At 42.8% G+C, this 24078-nt stretch overlaps 9 non-coding genes across 9 annotated transcripts; all 9 read right to left on the bottom strand.

The window, feature by feature from the left end:
• Positions 1–5639: 5639 nt before the first annotated feature.
• LOC128354467 (5S ribosomal RNA) lies at positions 5640–5758 on the bottom strand. Its single transcript, XR_008321057.1, has one exon. It is a non-coding gene; the product is annotated as a 5S ribosomal RNA (ribosomal RNA).
• Positions 5759–6171: 413 nt separating this feature from the next.
• Positions 6172–6290, bottom strand: LOC128384435 (5S ribosomal RNA). Its single transcript, XR_008324181.1, has one exon. It is a non-coding gene; the product is annotated as a 5S ribosomal RNA (ribosomal RNA).
• Positions 6291–6704: 414 nt separating this feature from the next.
• LOC128353500 (5S ribosomal RNA) lies at positions 6705–6823 on the bottom strand. The gene has a single exon (XR_008320884.1). It is a non-coding gene; the product is annotated as a 5S ribosomal RNA (ribosomal RNA).
• Positions 6824–7235: 412 nt separating this feature from the next.
• Positions 7236–7354, bottom strand: LOC128384424 (5S ribosomal RNA). Its single transcript, XR_008324170.1, has one exon. It is a non-coding gene; the product is annotated as a 5S ribosomal RNA (ribosomal RNA).
• Positions 7355–14646: 7292 nt separating this feature from the next.
• Positions 14647–14765, bottom strand: LOC128384413 (5S ribosomal RNA). Its single transcript, XR_008324159.1, has one exon. It is a non-coding gene; the product is annotated as a 5S ribosomal RNA (ribosomal RNA).
• A 412-nt stretch (positions 14766–15177) lies between these two features.
• LOC128384402 (5S ribosomal RNA) lies at positions 15178–15296 on the bottom strand. Its single transcript, XR_008324148.1, has one exon. It is a non-coding gene; the product is annotated as a 5S ribosomal RNA (ribosomal RNA).
• A 414-nt stretch (positions 15297–15710) lies between these two features.
• On the bottom strand, positions 15711–15829 carry LOC128384391 (5S ribosomal RNA). Its single transcript, XR_008324137.1, has one exon. It is a non-coding gene; the product is annotated as a 5S ribosomal RNA (ribosomal RNA).
• Positions 15830–16242: 413 nt separating this feature from the next.
• LOC128384383 (5S ribosomal RNA) lies at positions 16243–16361 on the bottom strand. The gene has a single exon (XR_008324128.1). It is a non-coding gene; the product is annotated as a 5S ribosomal RNA (ribosomal RNA).
• Positions 16362–16774: 413 nt separating this feature from the next.
• On the bottom strand, positions 16775–16893 carry LOC128384377 (5S ribosomal RNA). The gene has a single exon (XR_008324127.1). It is a non-coding gene; the product is annotated as a 5S ribosomal RNA (ribosomal RNA).
• Between the last annotated feature and the right edge of the window lie 7185 nt (positions 16894–24078).

Below are 24078 nucleotides of genomic sequence, written 5' to 3'. Positions count from 1 at the left end.
TTACAGCACCTGGTATTCCCAGGCGGTCTCCCATCCAAGTACTAACCAGGCCCGACCCTGCTTAGCTTCCGAGATCAGACGAGATCGGGCGTGTTCTTTTTTTTTTTCTCTTTTTTTATTTTTCTTCAGTTAACAAATTTACATTTTCAATACCTTATTTTTACACAAAAACTTAATCCCTTCCCCATCCCTTTCATCAACCCCACAAAACACAAACAAAATACAAATTATCATTTTACCAATTAAACATAATCTCACCCTCCTCACCTTCATAAATAAACTTATTCCCACTTAAAAAAGACAGTTTGACCTCCTTCCCACCATATCTACAATTCATTTCAATGTCTTTTCTCATTATTGTTTTAAATAAGTGTTTTATTTTTACCTTCCGTCCCTCAAAATGCGCATAATTTCTTCTGTAGACGACCGCGAGTCTGGCATGGCTTAAAATAAAATTAATTAACCAAATGTTCACATCTTTCTTTTTTTCAAATAAACCAAACAAAAACCATTTCCTCCATCCTTCTTCCAATTCTGATTCCATCCTCCAGTTTTTTTTCAACAATGCTTTTAAAAAATCAAAGAAATCAACCAACTCAACACAATCCAAAAAAAAATGTAAAAAGCTCTCATGGCCATTATTACACACATCACACGTTGCACTTACCGCATTGTTTATTCTATTAAACACCACATTTGTATATATTCTATTATGTTTTATCAGGAAATCATTATTCTCACACTCTACACTGTTATATTTTATGTTCACATTCGACCATATTTTCTTTACATCAAAATCTTCAAACACTCTTCTCCAAACACTCTCTGCCGCTGGCTCTTTTATCACATCAACTATTAACCATCCATACACTTTTTTTACACTCATACTCTTAATTTCACATTTCTTCCCATTCTCCATCACATACATCTCAGGCATACATTCATCTATTGTCTGGACACATTCTTTTTCAATTTTGTTAGTCCAGTTCAAAGGTATACTTGCTTTAATTCTTTCATATATTTTATTTACTTTCTCTCTGCATTCCATTCCTTCATACTCACACACCGAATCATAAATACAATTTTCTCTAAGAAATCCTGGGATAACCTCATAAATTATATCTTTAACCTGCTGAATACCTCCTTTTATAAATTGTGGTTCATATAATATTTTATTTTTATATCTGAGTTTTTCATTTAGAAATAAAGGCAAGTTTACAAACATTTGCAACCCATCACACTCATACTCCACCTTAGGAAGAAATTTTCTCCACGCTTCCAATACTTCTCTATAAATCTCTGGTATTCCTACTGTCATTGATTTCTTAAACCCCATACACCAGCCATTCTCACCTATTCCCCCCACATCATTGATATATTTCTTCAAGAGTTCCTTCCACCCGTAATTCCACCTTCCCACCATATATTTCTGTACCGTTTTTATTCTCAATGCTGCCCTTTTTGTTTCCAAATCTACTAAATTTAACCCTCCCTCCCACTTTTTCCCGACCAATGTTTTCTGCGCAATTTTCACCCCTTTCCCTTCCCATATGAAATCACACACAATTTTGTTTAACTCATTCATCACCCACTCCGGCATATCAAGAACACTCATCACATACACACACACTGATACCAACAAACTATTGACCACAATTACCTTCCCCTTTAACCTTAATTTCCTCCCCCTCCATGCTGTACATGCTGTTCTTATTTTATTTATCACCCCTGTCCACGTCACATCTCTCGCTTCCATACTTTCCACCCCTAAGTGCACTCCCAACACCTTTATATATTTTTCTTCCACCTTTAATCCCACGTCTACTCTCTCCACTTCACCTATGTACATTATTTCTGATTTGTCTTTATTTATTTTTGCCCCTGATGCCCTTCCATACTTCTCTACTAGCTCCAAAACTTTCTTTACACTTCCTCCATCTCTAACCGTGATAGTAGTATCATCCGCATATTGATTTATTATACATATCCCGCCATATGGCAGCTGAATCCCTTTCACATCTTTATTCATCTTAATTAGTGTCGCTAGGGGCTCTACCACTATTGCATACAGCAACGCTGATAGAGGACACCCCTGCCTCACTGATCTCCCCACTTCAAAACTGTCTGTCAGTACCCCATTCACTTTTACACGACTTTTCGCACTCCCATATAACCTCTTCACCCATCCCCTCATTCTCTCCCCAAACCCAAATCGCTCTAATACCCTATACAAAAACCTATGCTCTACTCTATCAAACGCCTTATTCCAGTCTATTCCTAACACCACTCCCCCTTTCTTATCTCGCTTCATATATTCAAAAACATCCCTAACTGTTCCTATCGTATCTGCTATATCTCTTCCTGGTATGCTATAACTTTGTGTTGTTTGCACTATCTCTCCTATCACTCTCTTCATCCTATTTGCTAATATTTTTGTTAAAATTTTATAATCTACATTTAATAAACTGATTGGCCTATAATTTTCCAAATCTAAATTACTTCCCTTTTTCTTATATATAATTGTTATCACCCCTTCTACCATCCTATCCTGCACTAGCCCTGTTCGCTCCATCCCCCTAAACACTTCTGCTAAAATCGGTGCTACCTCATTCTTATATGTTTTATACCATTCTATCCCTATTCCATCACTCCCCGGACTCTTCCCACTTTTCAAACTTGCTATTGCCTCCATCACCTCCTTCTCATTTATTTCCCTATCACACCATTTCTTATCATCCTCACTCAAACTTTTTCCTATACTTTCCAATACCTCATCTATACTTGATTCATCTATTTCTCCCTTCTTATATAAATCCCCATAAAACTCCTGTATCCTCTCCAGTATCTCCACATAATCTTCTATTATCTCTCCCTTCTTATTATTAATTTCATTGATAAATGTCCTATTCTGTCTTCTTTTCTCTAACCCTAAAAAGTATCCTGTACATTTTTCTCCCTCTAAAGCATATTTTGCTTTACTTCTCAAAATTGCTCCCCTACATTTTTCCTTTTCATACCTCTCTAGCTTCATCTTTACCTCTATATAATTGTCTATACTATATCCCTCCTCATCATCTGCCCTACTCAATTCTACTCTCAATTTTTCCTTCAAACCCTTCTCTTCCTTCATCATCTTTTCTTTTCTTTTCTTACTATACCGTATACTAATATATTTGATTTGATCTTTTATCTTCTCCCATCTCTCCCCTATACTATCATCTACACTATCCTTTTCAATGTACACCGCTCTCCTCTCATTCTCTCTATCTAATAATTCCCTAATCTGTTTCTCATACTCTTCCTCCTCAATATATCCTGCATTCAATATCCACATCCCTCCCCCTACCTCCTCTCTCCCAACCTTAATTCTAAATCTAACCCCATCATGATCACTAAAGCTATTTCTCTGATGTCTTATTCTATCTATATATCCAATAATTTCCCCCTGTACTAACACTAAATCTATTCTACTCTGTTTTAATACTCCATCCCTAATCTGTCTCCTCGTGAACTCTCTCTTCTCTGGGTACTCGTATCTCCACGCATCTATCAATCCCTTATTCTTCATCACCTCTAATAACATATTTCTCGACCTCTCCCACCTAAATTCTACCCCCTTACCTATATCTAATCTACTACATTTTATATTGAAATCCCGTACAATAATACATCTTCCCACAACTATCTTTTTTAACTCTTCTATAATACCCCATTTATCTTTTTCTATATTTGGCACATACACATTAATTAGTCTAAATTCTACCTTTTTATATTTAAATTCTATTGCTACTATCCTCCCTGTCCTGTCTTTATACACCTCCTTTATCTCTTCTACACTATCCTTTTTAATCATTATTGCTACGCCCCTTGCATTTCTAGCCCCATTATTATAATACATGTCTCCCTCCCATTCCCCTCTCATCTCTCTTACTTTCTCCTCATCCCAGTTCGTTTCCTGTATACATATAATATCACTACGATATGTAAAAAGCATTTCTTTTATCTTCCCTCTATCCCTTAATCCATTTACATTTACAGAAGTTACAGTGGCCATGAGAGCAAACCAAAAAAAAAAAATAAATAAAAATTTAAACCAAACATTTTAAATCAAAATTGCATACCAGACCGCGGCCCCCTTCGTTCTTGTCGCTCTCTTTCCTTTTCTGCCTGTCTCTTGTCAATCAGTCTCTGGGATATCTTCTTTTTCTTTCCTGAACGTCCTTCTGTCTCCTCTTCCCTCCTCGCTTTTCCACTCCAAGGTCTCTGTTCCTTTGGTCCACAATCCTTATTCCCCAATCCAACGCTCTCATCCTCGTCACCATCCTTCCGACCCTCCTCGTCCTCCTTTTCCTCCTCGCCTCCTCTCGTCTGCTCCATCTCACCCCCGTCATCGCCGTCGTTCTCCTGCCCGTCCTCCTGCTCTTCCTCCATGTCCTCCTCACCCTCTTCATCCTGTTCCCCCGTCTGGTCCCCCATCTGATCCCCCGTCTGCTCGTCGCCGTCTTCTTGTCCACTCTGCCCCTCCTCTTCCTCCGTCGCTCTCCGCTCCACACACTCCCGTGCGTAATGGCCCGTCTGTCCACATTTGAAGCATTTAAATTCTGGACATTCTCTGAAAATGTGCCCTGTCTTAATGCACAGTCTACAGACACGTATCTGTCTGTCATGAATGACCCTGAAGTACTCCGTGCCTCTCATTGTGTCAAATTTAGTGGAGTATGGGAGTGAGCAGACCTGCTCTGAGAAGCGCACTTTTAAAAATCTGGTGCCGTCCAAAATGTCAGTCCCTGGCCACACTCGGCGCTTGATTGGTGACATAGCCTTCACTCCCCACTCTTCCAGCTTATCCAATATCTTGCCGTCTTCCATATAGATGGGTAGATTAATGAATGAGACCACCATTTCATTGCTTGCAATGTCTCTGGCATGTATGAGTGCTCCATTAATGCGCACCCCATCCATGAGTTTTGTTTTTCCGGTCTCAGTTTTCATTGTTAGTTCATATATTTTTTCGCTTCTCACCCTGCACCCCAGCACCTCTCCACACTCCTTTTTCACACCCTTCAGTACATCCATCATCGATAAGGTTTCTGTTCCCTCCACCTCCACCTCTACCGTCAGCTCTCTCTTAAACTTTTCTACTCACTCTTCTCCAGTGCGGCTGTTTGTTCCAGGAGTTTTGTCATGATCATTTTTCTGTCCATTGTCCATCTCAGATAATCTGCTTTTCTCCTCACGTCTCTCCTTTCTTTCTGTGCCTTTGTCCGTGTTCTTTTTTCCAGTCATATCTGTCAGTCCATTGTTCGTTTCCATGCTGTCCATCCAATAAACACAAAACACGTACCCCAGACAGCAAAAGCTGTCAGGGGAAAAACACTGAAATGAAGACTGTACTATAAACAAACGAAATAATCAAAATAATAACAAAACTCCAGGTTTAACTGGCACAACTTTCCCTCCAAACAAATCTCTCTCTCTCTCTCTGACCATGCACTTCCTGAAAGGGGCGTGTCTCAGTGCCACCTCTCTGGCGTGCATTCAGACACAGCTGGAATGATTGCAGCTTTTGTTCCTCAAAGCCCTGTGTGCGGTGATGGAGCAACAGCGCCCTCCTTTGGTGACAGCTGAGAGGGAAAAAAAGCTTACAGCACCTGGTATTCCCAGGCGGTCTCCCATCCAAGTACTAACCAGGCCCGACCCTGCTTAGCTTCCGAGATCAGACGAGATAGGGCGTGTTCAGGGTGGTATGGCCGTAAGCTACGAAACAGGCCGCAGAAAGCCCATTTAAACATGCTGTGACACCACTGACAGTTGCTCACACCAGCTGAGTGGCGGATAATGGTGTCTCAGCCATCAAACACATGCTATCCTTTAACAGTACTTTGATAGGAATAGTTGTTTTTTTTCTGCGGAGAAACACACAGCTGGAAGGACTGCAACCTTGTTCCTCAGGCCATTTGTGTACATGCGGGATGATTGCAGGCTTTTTACAGGCTGTAACAGTGAGAACTGGAACCCTAAAAACTACTTGGAAAGTGAGGCGTCTCAGTGCCACCTCTCTGGCGTGCATTCAGACACAGCTGGAATGATTGCAGCTTTTGTTCCTCAAAGCCCTGTGTGCGGTGATGGAGCAACAGCGCCCTCCTTTGGTGACAGCTGAGAGGGAAAAAAAGCTTACAGCACCTGGTATTCCCAGGCGGTCTCCCATCCAAGTACTAACCAGGCCCGACCCTGCTTAGCTTCCGAGATCAGACGAGATCGGGCGTGTTCAGGGTGGTATGGCCGTAAGCTACGAAAACAGGCCGCAGAAAGCCCATTTAAACATGCTGTGACACCACTGACAGTTGCTCACACCAGCTGAGTGGCGGATAATGGTGTCTCAGCCATCAAACACATGCTATCCTTTAATAGTACTTTGATAGGAATAGTTTTTTTTTTTCTGCGGAGAAACACACAGCTGGAAGGACTGCAACCTTGTTCCTCAGGCCATTTGTGTACATGCGGGATGATTGCAGGCTTTTTACAGGCTGTAACAGTGAGAACTGGAACCCTAAAAACTACTTGGAAAGTGAGGCGTCTCAGTGCCACCTCTCTGGCGTGCATTCAGACACAGCTGGAATGATTGCAGCTTTTGTTCCTCAAAGCCCTGTGTGCGGTGATGGAGCAACAGCGCCCTCCTTTGGTGACAGCTGAGAGGGAAAAAAAGCTTACAGCACCTGGTATTCCCAGGCGGTCTCCCATCCAAGTACTAACCAGGCCCGACCCTGCTTAGCTTCCGAGATCAGACGAGATCGGGCGTGTTCAGGGTGGTATGGCCATAAGCGACGAAACAGGCCGCAGAAAGCCCATTTAAACATGCTGTGACAACACTGACAGTTGCTCACACCAGCTGAGTGGCGGATAATGGTGTCTCAGCCATCAAACACATGCTATCCTTTAACAGTACTTTGATAGGAATAGTTTTTTTTTTTCTGCGGAGAAACACACAGCTGGAAGGACTGCAACCTTGTTCCTCAGGCCATTTGTGTACATGCGGGATGATTGCAGGCTTTTTACAGGCTGTAACAGTGAGAACTGGAACCCTAAAAACTACTTGGAAAGTGAGGCGTCTCAGTGCCACCTCTCTGGCGTGCATTCAGACACAGCTGGAATGATTGCAGCTTTTGTTCCTCAAAGCCCTGTGTGCGGTGATGGAGCAACAGCGCCCTCCTTTGGTGACAGCTGAGAGGGAAAAAAGCTTACAGCACCTGGTATTCCCAGGCGGTCTCCCATCCAAGTACTAACCAGGCCCGACCCTGCTTAGCTTCCGAGATCAGACGAGATCGGGCGTGTTCAGGGTGGTATGGCCGTAAGCGACGAAACGGGCCGCAGAAAGCCCATTTAAACATGCTGTGACACCACTGACAGTTGCTCACACCAGCTGAATGGCGGATAATGGTGTCTCAGCCATCAAACACATGCTATCCTTTAACAGTACTTTGATAGGAATAGTTTTTTTTTTCTGCGGAGAAACACACAGCTGGAAGGACTGCAACCTTGTTCCTCAGGCCATTTGTGTACATGCGGGATGATTGCAGGCTTTTTACAGGCTGTAACAGTGAGAACTGGAACCCTAAAAACTACTTGGAAAGTGAGGCGTCTCAGTGCCACCTCTCTGGCGTGCATTCAGACACAGCTGGAATGATTGCAGCTTTTGTTCCTCAAAGCCCTGTGTGCGGTGATGGAGCAACAGCGCCCTCCTTTGGTGACAGCTGAGAGGGAAAAAAAGCTTACAGCACCTGGTATTCCCAGGCGGTCTCCCATCCAAGTACTAACCAGGCCCGACCCTGCTTAGCTTCCGAGATCAGACGAGATCGGGCGAAACAAACATAAAAACCAACATTAAAGACATGAAACACCCCCTTTAACTAAACAAAAAGACACATAGCCACACTAACACTATGTGCCAAAAGAAATACTAAACCATAAATCATATTCTCAATTTACATACATTCAAGCTGACCAGACAAACATAAAAACCAACATTAAAGACATGAAACACCCTCTTTAACCAAACAAAAAGACACATAGTCACATTAACACTATGTGCCAAAAGAAAAAAGAAAAATAAGTCACATTCTCAATTTACATACATTCAAGCTGACAAGACAAACATAAAAACCAACATTAAAGACATGACACACCCCCTTATCCCAACAAAAAGGACACATAGCCACATTAACACTATGTGCCAAAAGAAATACTAAAATTAAATCACATTCACAATTTACATACATTCAAGCTGACGAGACAAACATAAAACCCAACATTAAAGACATGACACACCCCCTTATCCCAACAAAAAAAGACACATAACCACCATAACACTATGTGTCAAAATAATAATAATACTACTAATAAAAAATCATATAGATGACAAATAAATAAAAGAAAAGATACAGAAAGTAAATGTAGACAATAACTACCCCAACATAACACCCCTAAGTTTTTTTTTTTTATAACACCAGACATACGTTTTTCCCTTCCATTACTTTTACCAAATGATTGTGACTGTTGAACTGCTGATGAAAAGTGTCTTGGTCTGCTAGAAATATGGTCCTGAGGTGAGCTGTGAATATGTTCTGAAAATATCTTGTAACATTTATTGTTTTGTTGTCAAATAATTGGTGATTCCTTCTTGTCCATAATGATTTTCTGCCGAATGCTAGGATGGAGTTGATGAGTGTATTGTTCCTGTTTGTATGTTTTCCTGTGATTCCAAATGTCCAAGCCCATGACCAATCTGTATCAGTGTGTGTTGTGAAGTTGCAGTGAGTCTCTAATATGGTCCTGATGTATGACTGAAAATGTTTTGATTCTGTGCATGTGTTGAAAATATGTCCCAAGTCCTCTGATTCTTTATTGCAAACGGTGCATGTTCTTGAATATTTTTCTTTGTTGATCTGGTGTAAAATAATCCCTGTGTAAATCCGTCTGTGTCGAATGTTGAAGTCCATGTTTATTGTAGTGTTGTCCATGAGTGGTATGTCCAGGTTTGTCCATATAGTTTTGATGTCCATGTTGGGGTAATTTTCTTTCCAATATTTCTCTGCTGTGGGGGGCCTTTTGATGAGGTGTATTAATGTCCGGTACCAGGTTCTTGTGCTTATTTCTTTTATGTCCTTCGCTTTGTCCTTTTGCTTGAGTTGTAGCTGGGGAAGGGCGGCTCTGGTATCTTTCCCTTTCTCCTTCAACAGGCTCCGCCACGTAGGGTCGAGAGCCTGTTCAAACTTTCCTTTAAGTTTTGTTATATTTCCTTTCCTATAACTAACATTTTTTTCTTTTAGTTTTCCACAAACTATATCTATGTTAAAAGCACCCCTCCCATCGATTATATCTCCCACCCTAGTCAAACCAGCAGCCCGCATAGGACCGCTGGTTAGAACCCTCCCCCCGCACATAAAAAATGGACTGTCAAGGAAAGGTAACTGCAGCACATGCTCTTTATTCCTGCACTTGGGCCAGAGGTGGGGCAGAATTTTGCCCCATGCCTCTAGTACCTCCTGGTAGAAGCCAGGTAGGCGGCTCCTGGCTTTTCCGGGGAGGAGGGCGCACAGGTTGTACGCGTCTCTCTCCCCGTACTCAGCCAGATAGCTCGCCATCCAATTCCTCCCAGGGGTACTGCCGGTCCGAATCAAGAAAATTCTTAACAATTTTGATCCTAAGTGCGTCTCTTTTGGCACCGATGTCAATTAGTCCTAAACCCCCCTCCCTTTTTTTAGCAATTAACACACTGTGAGCAATCGAATTTCCCTTTCCCCTCCAGAGGAAGGAGGAGATTGCTGCTGTCAGCGTTTTTAGAGCCCATTGCGGCAGCTCACAGGTTCCCAAAATGTGGTTAATTTTTGACAGTATCAAAGCATTAACTACAATTACCTTTCCTTTCAGTGTTAACCCTCTTGCTCGCCATAAATTTAGACTACTCTGCACTTTCCCTATCATTTCCCTCCACCCTCTGTCCCTAGCCTCACTCTCATTCTCTCCTATATATACACCCAGTATTTTCCTACACCCCGTGTTTTCCCCAAATCCCCATTTATTTACATAGTCTTCCACCTTTCCAATTATACCTATCTCCGATTTAGTTATGTTTATTTTTGCTCCTGATGCCATGCTGTAAGTTTTGAAGTGTTCCATGATTTTGTCTATGCCTTTCCCTGATTTGATTGTTATTGTAATGTCGTCCGCGTATTGTGTTATTTTGATAGAACTGTTTGTGGGTGTTTTTATTCCTATTATTTCCTTATCTTTGATTAATGCTTGAGCAAGCGGCTCTGCCACTATACTATATAATAGTGCTGACAAAGGGCAGCCTTGCCTCACTGACCTTTTAATTGGGAAACTTTCTGTTAATGTTCCGTTACATTTTATTACACTTCTTGCATTTTTATATAGAAGTTGTATCCAATTAATCAACTCTTTTCCATAACCGAATTCCTCTAACACTTTAAATAAAAACTGGTGTTCTACTCTATCAAAAGCTTTTTCTAAATCTATTGTTAACAGAAGGCCCCCCTGTACTGTCATCCCTCTTACTGTATCTCTTATTGTAGCAATTGAATCTTGGATGTCCCTGTTTGGTATACTGTATGCTTGATTTGGACTGATTATCTGATCTAGAGTCTGTTTTAATCTATTAGCCAATGTTTTGGAGAGTATCTTGTAATCTGTGTTTAGTAGGCTTATTGGTCTATAATTGGATATTTCGTTTCTGTCACCTTTGTTCTTGTATATTACTGTTATCATACCTGTAGTGAATGATTTGGGTGTTTCTTGTTGTTTTTGCATTGTATGGTAGAGGTCGAGTAACAGGGGGGCCATCTGTTCACTAAATTTGATATAGAAGTCAGCCGTTAGACCGTCACTCCCAGGACTTTTATTTTTGTTTAAGTTTTTGATTGCATATTCAATTTCTTCCTTTGTTAATTTGCTGTCACACCACACTTTATCCTCTATATCTATCTTTTTATCTAAGTAGGTTAATATTTCTTCAGTTTTCTCTATATCACTTCCCTCCTCCTTAAATAAGTTTATATAATAGTCTTTTATAATTTCTAGTATTTTTATCTTGTCTTTATGGATATTGTTATCTTGATCTTTAAGTTCTTCTATTACAGTTTTGTTCTGTTTTTGTTTTTCCAACCCCAAAAAAAACGCAGTGCACCTTTCACCCTCCACCAAATTTTGGAACCTGCACCTTATTGCTGCTCCTTTACATTTTTTCTTTTCTATGCTGTGTAATTGGTTTTTGTAACATTCATACATTTCACAGCTTCTATTTTTTTGATTATCTAATAATATGACTTCTTCTTCTAGCTGCTTTCTAATATTCTGTTCTTCTTGTTTTTCTTTCCATCTTTTCTCTTTGCTATAATTAATACTCACTTTTTTAATTCTTTCTTTTATATTATCCCATCTTTCTATATAATTATTATCTATTTGCATTTCTGTTTTTGCATAACTAAGTACTTTTTTGATTTTTTTAATATATACCGGGTCTGTTAGGAGGCTGGAGTTAAGGCACCAGGTGCCTCCTCCCTTGTTCCCTCCTTTAGCACCCAGTTGGCAAATGACAGTGGCATGATCGCTCCAGGAATTGTAACTGTAATGTATGTTGTTAATTTGCTTCACTGTGTCAGCTGCAGCTAAACACAGGTCAATCCTAGATTGTCTAAGTCTCCCTTTGACCACCTGTCTCCTCGAGAATTCTCTTTTAAATTTGTTTTGTATCCTCCATATATCTATTAAGTTGTGACTATCCATTAAATCATAAAGAGTTGTTCTACTTATGTCATTTTTATATACATTATTTATTGAAATATCTGATTTGGTTAATACTGTATTAAAATCACCTATTATTATAGTTCTATTGTTTACCCATCTTCCTAATTTGTTAAACAAACCCTTCCTTTCCTTCTCACAGTTATAGGCATATAGGTTAATTAGTCTATACGTGCTATTATTTACTTCGATATCTATAATTAATATTCTACCTTTATCGTCTTTATAAATTACTTTACTGTTCTTTACGTTATTACTATTTATTAGGGTTGCTATACCGCAGGATTTATTAGTGCCGTTATTATAATATATTTCCCCTTTATATATTTTAGTTGCTGCCTCAAGGCTGCTTTTATCCCACCTCGTCTCTTGGAGGCAGAGGATGTCGCAGCTCGGACTGGACAGTATCGCATTCATCCTGTCACAAGTGCGGAGCCCGTTGACATTGAGAGAGTGCAGCAACAACATGATTAATGGAAAAGAAAGGATTGTTACAAATTACGCTTAATCATCATTTTCCTTTATCTTTTTTCCTTCTTTTACTGATCGATGATTTATTAGAGGTGTGCTGCTTCCTAAGATTTTTAATGGTGGTGAAGTCCATCTCGGAGTCACTGTCTGATCTGCCCAAACGGCGGAGGACCATGGTGGTTGCCGAGGCCGGCTCTCTGGGGGGTGCGGCTGCCACAGGCTGCAGGTCACTCGGGGTTTCCCCCACTTCCATTGAGTCTGAGGCTTGAGATGGCTCTGGCCTCTCCACGAGCCCATTGCCGCCTCTGCCCCTTACTCCCTGGTGTAGGCCTGAGTCTATGCTCAGACCATCCATACTTGAGCCAATTTCCACATTTAGGCTCTGTGCAGCATTAGTAGGACTCAGAGCCCCCCCCTGAGAGAGAGCCTCTCTGCCAGCTCCGCCCGTGGTGCCGCTGCCCCCCACTCCGGCCTCCTCTCCTTCCTCCTCCTCCTCCTCACTCATGTCCTCCGCTTCACTGTAAAGCTCCTCCGATCCGGACTCCACCACCGCTTCAGATTCACTATAGTTACAATTACATTCATTTACTGGGTTCCAGCACACCTCACATTTTTTAGTCTTTTTCTGTTGGTTGCTGCACTCCCTAGCATAATGCCCCTGTACTCCACACTTGTGACAGGAAAAATCAGGACAATCCCTCAGGATGTGCCCAGGCTGAAGACACATCCTGCAAACCTTCGCTTGTCTGTCATGGATTACTCTAAAATATTCTGGTCCCATAGCTGTTTCAAACCGTGCAGAGTATGGCAGTGATTGTACTTTTTCAGTGAATTTTACTTTCAAGAAACGTGTACCATCTGCTATCTGAGTGCCCGGCCACATCCGCCTCCTAATGGCGGATGCAGCCGAGACACCCCACCCTTCTAATTTTTGTAATATTTCTTCGTCTGAGATGTAAGCTGGCAGATTTAAAAAAGACACCATCAATTCATCATTACATAACTCTTTTACAAAAATATTACAGTTCCCTATTTTAAAACCATCTAGGAGCCGCTCCTTCCCTTTGACATGAGACATCGTGATCTCATAACTCCTGGCACCGGTCGCTCTGCACGCTATAAGCCCCCCACACAGAGCTCTGATGGCCCGCATTAACTCAAGGACCGGAACCTCCTCTTGCCCAGTAACCTCCAAGCTTACCGTCAGCTCTCTGTTGTATGCCGTCTTAGCCCCCTCTTTCGCTGTCTCCTGTTGCTGCTCTCTCTCTCCAGCTGTTTTCGTCGCTCTCTCTCCCTCTTTTTCCGCTCCGGCGCTCGCTGCTCGCTCGCCCCCCGACATGCCTTTCTCCTTCTCTGCCGCCGCTCCTGGAGCTCCTTTTCTCTCGGGCCTTCTCAGGCCTTCTCTCCCAGCCTCCCTCGATGTATCTCCAGCCCCAGGAGCTCTCGGGCCGGTCCCGTTCCGCGGCGCACGGCCGGTATCCTTCGCTTGCTGCGCTCTCTCTCCTCTCTCTCCCGCCAACATGACGGAGGCAGCCACTTCCGCATTTTCTTTACTATTATTCCTCCTCTTACTCCTTTGCTCTTTAGATTTCACCAGCTCCCATTCATTATCTTCCTCTCCCATTGCTGCTTGCTTTGTATTAAGTCCGTGATCCGTTTTCGTAGCCGTTTTATCCATCGCCGTGTTCGTTGACATGTTATACACCATGAAAAAAAGAAATAAAGGAAAAAACCTCCCCCGAACAGTAAAAACTGTCGGGGGGAAAAGTCCACACACATAACTAACTAAGGATGCACGGAAAATAATAGGATAATAAAGGAAAAGAAAGAAACATATGAAATAAATCCAAACAGAGGTCCGCGATCCTCTCTGCTCCAACTGGTTTGCTTCTGGCTGCCTCCACTGCGCGCGCATACGTGTTCAGGGGGTGTGGCCGTAAGCTACGAAACAGGCCGCAGAAAGCCCATTTAAACATGCTGTGACACCACTGACAGTTGCTCACACCAGCTGAGTGGCGGATAATGGTGTCTCAGCCATCAAACACATGCTATCCTTTAACAGTACTTTGATAGGAATAGTTTTTTTTTTTCTGCGGAGAAACACACAGCTGGAAGGACTGCAACCTTGTTCCTCAGGCCATTTGTGTACATGCGGGATGATTGCAGGCTTTTTACAGGCTGTAACAGTGAGAACTGGAACCCTAAAAACTACTTGGAAAGTGAGGCGTCTCAGTGCCACCTCTCTGGCGTGCATTCAGACACAGCTGGAATGATTGCAGCTTTTGTTCCTCAAAGCCCTGTGTGTGGTGATGGAGCAACAGCGCCCTCCTTTGGTGACAGCTGAGAGGGAAAAAAAGCTTACAGCACCTGGTATTCCCAGGCGGTCTCCCATCCAAGTACTAACCAGGCCCGACCCTGCTTAGCTTCCGAGATCAGACGAGATCGGGCGTGTTCAGGGTGGTATGGCCGTAAGCTACTAAACAGGCCGCAGAAAGCCCATTTAAACATGCTGTGACACCACTGACAGTTGCTCACACCAGCTGAGTGGCGGATAATGGTGTCTCAGCCATCAAACACATGCTATCCTTTAACAGTACTTTGATAGGAATAGTTTTTTTTTTCTGTGGAGAAACACACAGCTGGAAGGACTGCAACCTTGTTCCTCAGGCCATTTGTGTACATGCGGGATGATTGCAGGCTTTTTACAGGCTGTAACAGTGAGAACTGGAACCCTAAAAACTACTTGGAAAGTGAGGCGTCTCAGTGCCACCTCTCTGGCGTGCATTCAGACACAGCTGGAACGATTGCAGCTTTTGTTCCTCAAAGCCCTGTGTGCGGTGATGGAGCAACAGCGCCCTCCTTTGGTGACAGCTGAGAGGGAAAAAAAGCTTACAGCACCTGGTATTCCCAGGCGGTCTCCCATCCAAGTACTAACCAGGCCCGACCCTGCTTAGCTTCCGAGATCAGACGAGATCGGGCGTGTTCAGGGTGGTATGGCCGTAAGCTACGAAACAGGCCGCAGAAAGCCCATTTAAACATGCTGTGACACCACTGACAGTTGCTCACACCAGCTGAGTGGCGGATAATGGTGTCTCAGCCATCAAACACATGCTATCCTTTAACAGTACTTTGATAGGAATAGTTTTTTTTTTTTCTGCGGAGAAACACACAGCTGGAAGGACTGCAACCTTGTTCCTCAGGCCATTTGTGTACATGCGGGATGATTGCAGGCTTTTTACAGGCTGTAACAGTGAGAACTGGAACCCTAAAAACTACTTGGAAAGTGAGGCGTCTCAGTGCCACCTCTCTGGCGTGCATTCAGACACAGCTGGAATGATTGCAGCTTTTGTTCCTCAAAGCCCTGTGTGCGGTGATGGAGCAACAGCGCCCTCCTTTGGTGACAGCTGAGAGGGAAAAAAAGCTTACAGCACCTGGTATTCCCAGGCGGTCTCCCATCCAAGTACTAACCAGGCCCGACCCTGCTTAGCTTCCGAGATCAGACGAGATCGGGCGTGTTCAGGGTGGTATGGCCGTAAGCGACGAAACAGGCCGCAGAAAGCCCATTTAAACATGCTGTGACACCACTGACAGTTGCTCACACCAGCTGAGTGGCGGATAATGGTGTCTCAGCCATCAAACACATGCTATCCTTTAACAGTACTTTGATAGGAATAGTTGTTTTTTTTCTGCGGAGAAACACACAGCTGGAAGGACTGCAACCTTGTTCCTCAGGCCATTTGTGTACATGCGGGATGATTGCAGGCTTTTTACAGGCTGTAACAGTGAGAACTGGAACCCTAAAAACTACTTGGAAAGTGAGGCGTCTCAGTGCCACCTCTCTGGCGTGCATTCAGACACAGCTGGAATGATTGCAGCTTTTGTTCCTCAAAGCCCTGTGTGCGGTGATGGAGCAACAGCGCCCTCCTTTGGTGACAGCTGAGAGGGAAAAAAAGCTTACAGCACCTGGTATTCCCAGGCGGTCTCCCATCCAAGTACTAACCAGGCCCGACCCTGCTTAGCTTCCGAGATCAGACGAGATCGGGCGTGTTCAGGGTGGTATGGCCGTAAGCTACGAAACAGGCCGCAGAAAGCCCATTTAAACATGCTGTGACACCACTGACAGTTGCTCACACCAGCTGAGTGGCGGATAATGGTGTCTCAGCCATCAAACACATGCTATCCTTTAACAGTACTTTGATAGGAATAGTTGTTTTTTTTCTGCGGAGAAACACACAGCTGGAAGGACTGCAACCTTGTTCCTCAGGCCATTTGTGTACATGCGGGATAATTGCAGGCTTTTTACAGGCTGTAACAGTGAGAACTGGAACCCTAAAAACTACTTGGAAAGTGAGGCGTCTCAGTGCCACCTCTCTGGCGTGTATTCAGACACAGCTGGAATGATTGCAGCTTTTGTTCCTCAAAGCCCTGTGTGCGGTGATGGAGCAACAGCGCCCTCCTTTAGTGACAGCTGAGAGGGAAAAAAAGCTTACAGCACCTGGTATTCCCAGGCGGTCTCCCATCCAAGTACTAACCAGGCCCGACCCTGCTTAGCTTCCGAGATCAGACGAGATCGGGCGTGTTCAGGGTGGTATGGCCGTAAGCTACGAAACAGGCCGCAGAAAGCCCATTTAAACATGCTGTGACACCACTGACAGTTGCTCACACCAGCTGAGTGGCGGATAATGGTGTCTCAGCCATCAAACACATGCTATCCTTTAACAGTACTTTGATAGGAATAGTTTTTTTTTTTTTGCGGAGAAACACACAGCTGGAAGGACTGCAACCTTGTTCCTCAGGCCATTTGTGTACATGCGGGATGATTGCAGGCTTTTTACAGGCTGTAACAGTGAGAACTGGAACCCTAAAAACTACTTGGAAAGTGAGGCGTCTCAGTGCCACCTCTCTGGCGTGCATTCAGACACAGCTGGAATGATTGCAGCTTTTGTTCCTCAAAGCCCTGTGTGCGGTGATGGAGCAACAGCGCCCTCCTTTGGTGACAGCTGAGAGGGAAAAAAAGCTTACAGCACCTGGTATTCCCAGGCGGTCTCCCATCCAAGTACTAACCAGGCCCGACCCTGCTTAGCTTCCGAGATTAGACGAGATCGGGCGTGTTTTTTTTTTTTATCTTTTATTATCAAAAATATATCACGATCTTATTTTATATACATTCCAGGTGATGAAAGAAACATAAAAACCAACATTAAAGACATGAAACACCCCCTTTAACTAAACAAAAAGACACATAGCCACACTAACACTATGTGCCAAAAGAAAAAATAAAAATAAGTCACATTCTCAATTTACATACATTCAAGCTGACAAGACAAACATAAAAACCAACATTAAAGACATGACACACCCCCTTATCCCAACAAAAAGGACACATAGCCACATTAACACTATGTGCCAAAAGAAATACTAAAATTAAATCACATTCACAATTTACATACATTCAAGCTGACGAGACAAACATAAAACCCAACATTAAAGACATGACACACCCCCTTATCCCAACAAAAAAAGACACATAACCACCATAACACTATGTGTCAAAATAATAATAATACTACTAATAAAAAATCATATAGATGACAAATAAAAAAAAGAAAAGTTACAGAAAGTAAATGTAGACAATAACTACCCCAACATAACACCCCTAAGTTTTTTTATAACACCAGACATACGTTTTTCCCTTCCATTACTTTTACCAAATTATTGTGACTGTTGAACTGCTGATGAAAAGTGTCTTGGTCTGCTAGAAATATGGTCCTGAGGTGAGCTGTGAATATGTTCTGAAAATATCTTGTAACATTTATTGTTTTGTTGTCAAATAATTGGTGATTCCTTCTTGTCCATAATGATTTTCTGCCGAATGCTAGGATGGAGTTGATGAGTGTATTGTTCCTGTTTGTATGTTTTCCTGTGATTCCAAATGTCCAAGCCCATGACCAATCTGTATCAGTGTGTGTTGTGAAGTTGCAGTGAGTCTCTAATATGGTCCTGATGTATGACTGAAAATGTTTTGATTCTGTGCATGTGTTGAAAATATGTCCCAAGTCCTCTGATTCTTTATTGCAAACGGTGCATGTTCTTGAATATTTTTCTTTGTTGATCTGATGTAAAATAATCCCTGTGTAAATCCGTCTGTGTCGAATGTTGAAGTCCATGTTTATTGTAGTGTTGTCCATGAGTGGTATGTCCAGGTTTGTCCATATAGATGAGATGTCCATGTTGGGGTATTTTTCTTTCCAATATTTCTCTGCTGTGGGGGGCCTTTTGATGAGATGTATTAATGACCGGTACCAGGTTCTTGTATTTATTTCCTTTATGTCCTTTTGCTTGAGTTGTAGCTGGGGAAGGGCGGCTCTGGTATCTTTCTCTTTCTCCTTCAACATGCTCCGCCACGTAGGGTCAAGAGCCTGTTCAAACTTTCCTTTAAGTTTTATTATATTTCCTTTCCTATAACTAACATTTTTTCCTTTTAGTTTTCCACAAATTAAATCTATGTTAAACTCACCCCTCCCATCGATTATATCTCCCACCCTGGTCAAACCAGCAGCCCGCATAGGACCGCTGGTTAGAACCCTCCCCCCGCACAAAAAAAATGGACTGTCAAGGAAAGGTAACTGCAGCACATGCTCTTTATTCCTGCACTTGGGCCAGAGGTGGGGCAGAATTTTGCCCCATGCCTCTAGTACCTCCTGGTAGAAGCCAGGTAGGCGGCTCCTGGCTTTTCCGGGGAGGAGGGCGCACAGGTTGTACGCGTCTCTCTCCCCGTACTCAGCCAGATAGCTCGCCATCCAGTCCTCCCAGGGGTACTGCCGGTCCGAATCAAGAAAATTCTTAACAATTTTGATCCTAAGTGCGTCTCTTTTGGCACCGATGTCAATTAGTCCTAAACCCCCCTCCCTTTTTTTAGCAATTAACACTCTGTGAGCAATCGAATTTCCCTTTCCCCTCCAGAGGAAGGAGGAGATTGCTGCTGTCAGCGCTTTTAGAGCCCATTGCGGCAGCTCACAGGTTCCCAAAATGTGGTTAATTTTTGACAGTATCAAAGCATTAACTACAATTACCTTTCCTTTCAGTGTTAACCCTCTTGCTCGCCATAAATTTAAACTACTCTGCACTTTCCCTATCATTTCCCTCCACCCTCTGTCCCTAGCCTCACTCTCATTCTCTCCTATATATACACCCAGTATTTTCCTACACCCCGTGTTTTCCCCAAATCCCCATTTATTTACATAGTCTTCCACCTTTCCAATTATACCTATCTCAGATTTAGTTATGTTTATTTTTGCTCCTGATGCCATGCTGTAAGTTTTGAAGTGTTCCATGATTTTGTCTATGCCTTTCCCTGATTTGATTGTTATTGTAATGTCGTCTGCGTATTGTGTTATTTTGATAGAACTGTTTGTGGGTGTTTTTATTCCTACTATTTCCTTGTCTTTAATTATTGCTTGAGCTAGCGGTTCTGCCACTATGCTATATAATAGCGCTGATAATGGGCAGCCTTGCCTCACTGATCTTTTTATTGGGAAACTGTCTGTTATTGTACCATTGCATTTTATTACACTTTTTGCATTATTGTAAAGAAGCTGTATCCAATTTATAAAATCTTGCCCATAACCTAATTCTGCTAAAACCTTGAATAAAAACTTGTGTTCTACTCTGTCGAAAGCTTTTTCCAAATCTATTGTTAACAGAAGGCCCCCCTGTACTGTCATCCCTCTTACTGTATCTCTTATTGTAGCAATTGAATCTTGGATGTCCCTGTTTGGTATACTGTATGCTTGATTTGGACTGATTATCTGATCTAGAGTCTGTTTTAATCTATTAGCCAATGTTTTGGAAAGTATCTTGTAATCTGTGTTTAGCAGGCTTATTGGTCTATAGTTGGATATTTCGTTTCTGTCACCTTTGTTCTTGTATATTACTGTTATCATACCTGTGGTGAATGATTTGGGTGTTTCTTGTTGTTTTTGCATTGTATGGTAGAGGTCGAGTAACAGGGGGGCCATCTGTTCACTAAATTTGATATAGAAGTCAGCCGTTAGACCGTCACTCCCAGGACTTTTATTTTTGTTTAAGTTTTTGATTGCATATTCAATTTCTTCCTTTGTTAATTTGCTGTCACACCACACTTTATCCTCTATATCTATCTTTTTATCTAAGTAGGTTAATATTTCTTCAGTTTTCTCTATATCACTTCCCTCCTCCTTAAATAAGTTTATATAATAGTCTTTTATAATTTCTAGTATTTTTATCTTGTCTTTATGGATGTTGTTATCTTGATCTTTAAGTTCTTCTATTACAGTTTTGTTCTGTTTTTGTTTTTCCAACCCCAAAAAAAACGCAGTGCACCTTTCACCCTCCACCAAATTTTGGAACATGCACCTTATTGCTGCTCCTTTACATTTTTTCTTTTCTATGCTGTGTAATTGGTTTTTGTAACATTCATACATTTCACAGCTTCTATTTTTTTGATTATCTAATAATATGACTTCTTCTTCTAGCTGCTTTCTAATATTCTGTTCTTCTTGTTTTTCTTTCCATCTTTTCTCTTTGCTATAATTAATACTCACTTTTTTAATTCTTTCTTTTATATTATCCCATCTTTCTATATAATTATTATCTATTTGCATTTCTGTTTTTGCATAACTAAGTACTTTTTTGATTTTTTTAATATATACCGGGTCTGTTAGAAGGCTGGAGTTGAGGCACCAGGTGCCTCCTCCCTTGATCCCTCCTTCAGCACCCAGTTGGCATATGACAGTGGCATGATCGCTCCAGGAATTGTAACTGTAATGTATGTTGTTAATTTGCTTCACTGTGTCAGCTGCAGCCAAACACAGGTCAATCCTAGATTGTCTAAGTCTCCCTTTGACCACCTGTCTCCTCGAGAATTCTCTTTTAAATTTGTTTTGTATCCTCCATATATCTATTAAGTTGTGACTATCCATTAAATCATAAAGAGCTGTTCTACTTATGTCATTTTTATATACATTATTTATTGAAATATCTGATTTGGTTAATACTGTATTAAAATCACCTATTATTATAGTTCTATTGTTTACCCATCTTCCTAATTTGTTAAACAAACCCTTCCTTTCCTTCTCACAGTTATCGGCATATAGGTTAATTAGTCTATACGTGCTATTATTTACTTCGATATCTATAATTAATATTCTACCTTTATCGTCTTTATAAATTACTTTACTGTTCTTTACGTTATTACTATTTATTAGGGTTGCTATACCGCAGGATTTATTAGTGCCGTTATTATAATATATTTCCCCTTTATATATTTTAGTTGCTGCCTCAAGGCTGCTTTTATCCCACCTCGTCTCTTGGAGGCAGAGGATGTCGCAGCTCGGACTGGACAGTATCGCATTCATCCTGTCACAAGTGCGGAGCCCGTTGACATTGAGAGAGTGCAGCAACAACATGATTAATGGAAAAGAAAGGATTGTTACAAATTACGCTTAATCATCATTTTCCTTTATCTTTTTTCCTTCTTTTACTGATCGATGATTTATTAGAGGTGTGCTGCTTCCTAAGATTTTTAATGGTGGTGAAGTCCATCTCGGAGTCACTGTCTGATCTGCCCAAACGGCGGAGGACCATGGTGGTTGCCGAGGCCGGCTCTCTGGGGGGTGCGGCTGCCACAGGCTGCAGGTCACTCGGGGTTTCCCCCACTTCCATTGAGTCTGAGGCTTGAGATGGCTCTGGCCTCTCCACGAGCCCATTGCCGCCTCTGCCCCTTACTCCCTGGTGTAGGCCTGAGTCTATGCTCAGACCATCCATACTTGAGCCAATTTCCACATTTAGGCTCTGTGCAGCATTAGTAGGACTCAGAGCCCCCCCCTGAGAGAGAGCCTCTCTGCCAGCTCCGCCCGTGGTGCCGCTGCCCCCCACTCCGGCCTCCTCTCCTTCCTCCTCCTCCTCCTCACTCATGTCCTCCGCTTCACTGTAAAGCTCCTCCGATCCGGACTCCACCACCGCTTCAGATTCACTATAGTTACAATTACATTCATTTACTGGGTTCCAGCACACCTCACATTTTTTAATCTTTTTCTGTTGGTTGCTGCACTCCCTAGCATAATGCCCCTGTACTCCACACTTGTGACAGGAAAAATCAGGACAATCCCTCAGGATGTGCCCAGGCTGAAGACACATCCTGCAAACCTTCGCTTGTCTGTCATGGATTACTCTAAAATATTCTGGTCCCATAGCTGTTTCAAACCTTGCAGAGTATGGCAGTGATTGTACTTTCTCAGTGAATTTTACTTTAAGGAAACGTGTACCATCTGCTATCTGAGTGCCCGGCCACATCCGCCTCCTAATGGCGGATGCAGCCGAGACACCCCACCCTTCTAACTTTTGTAATATTTCTTCGTCTGAGATGTAAGCTGGCAGATTTAAAAAAGACACCATCAATTCATCATTACATAACTCTTTTACAAAAATATTACAGTTCCCTATTTTAAAACCATCTAGGAGCCGCTCCTTCCCTTTGACATGAGACATCGTGATCTCATAACTCCTGGCACCGGTCGCTCTGCACGCTATAAGCCCCCCACACAGAGCTCTGATGGCCCGCATTAACTCAAGGACCGGAACCTCCTCTTGCCCAGTAACCTCCAAGCTTACCGTCAGCTCTCTGTTGTATGCCGTCTTAGCCCCCTCTTTCGCTGTCTCCTGTTGCTGCTCTCTCTCTCCAGCTGTTTTCGTCGCTCTCTCTCCCTCTTTTTCCGCTCCGGCGCTCGCTGCTCGCTCGCCCCCCGACATGCCTTTCTCCTTCTCTGCCGCCGCTCCTGGAGCTCCTTTTCTCTCGGGCCTTCTCAGGCCTTCTCTCCCAGCCTCCCTCGATGTATCTCCAGCCCCAGGAGCTCTCGGGCCGGTCCCGTTCCGCGGCGCACGGCCGGTATCCTTCGCTTGCTGCGCTCTCTCTCCTCTCTCTCCCGCCAACATGACGGAGGCAGCCACTTCCGCATTTTCTTTACTATTATTCCTCCTCTTACTCCTTTGCTCTTTAGATTTCACCAGCTCCCATTCATTATCTTCCTCTCCCATTGCTGCTTGCTTTGTATTAAGTCCGTGATCCGTTTTCGTAGCCGTTTTATCCATCGCCGTGTTCGTTGACATGTTATACACCATGAAAAAAAGAAATAAAGGAAAAAACCTCCCCCGAACAGTAAAAACTGTCGGGGGGAAAAAGTCCACACACAAAACTAACTAAGGATGCACGGAAAATAATAGGATAATAAAGGAAAAGAAAGAAACATATGAAATAAATCAAAACAGAGGTCCGCGATCCTCTCTGCTCCAGCTGGTTTGCTTCTGGCTGCCTCCACTGCGCGCGCATACGTGTTCAGGGGGTGTGGCCGTAAGCGACGAAACAGGCCGCAGAAAGCCCATTTAAACATGCTGTGACACCACTGACAGTTGCTCACACCAGCTGAGTGGCGGATAATGGTGTCTCAGCCATCAAACACATGCTATCCTTTAACAGTACTTTGATAGGAATAGTTTTTTTTTCTGCGGAGAAACACACAGCTGGAAGGACTGCAACCTTGTTCCTCAGGCCATTTGTGTACATGCGGGATGATTGCAGGCTTTTTACAGGCTGTAACAGTGAGAACTGGAACCCTAAAAACTACTTGGAAAGTGAGGCGTCTCAGTGCCACCTCTCTGGCGTGCATTCAGACACAGCTGGAATGATTGCAGCTTTTGTTCCTCAAAGCCCTGTGTGCGGTGATGGAGCAACAGCGCCCTCCTTTGGTGACA

The sequence above is a fragment of the Scomber japonicus genome, chromosome 2 (genome assembly GCF_027409825.1).
Source record: "Scomber japonicus isolate fScoJap1 chromosome 2, fScoJap1.pri, whole genome shotgun sequence".
NCBI lineage: Eukaryota > Metazoa > Chordata > Actinopteri > Scombriformes > Scombridae > Scomber > Scomber japonicus.
Note: the sequence above shows the minus strand (reverse complement) of the source record. Positions and strands in the feature narration are given on the sequence as shown.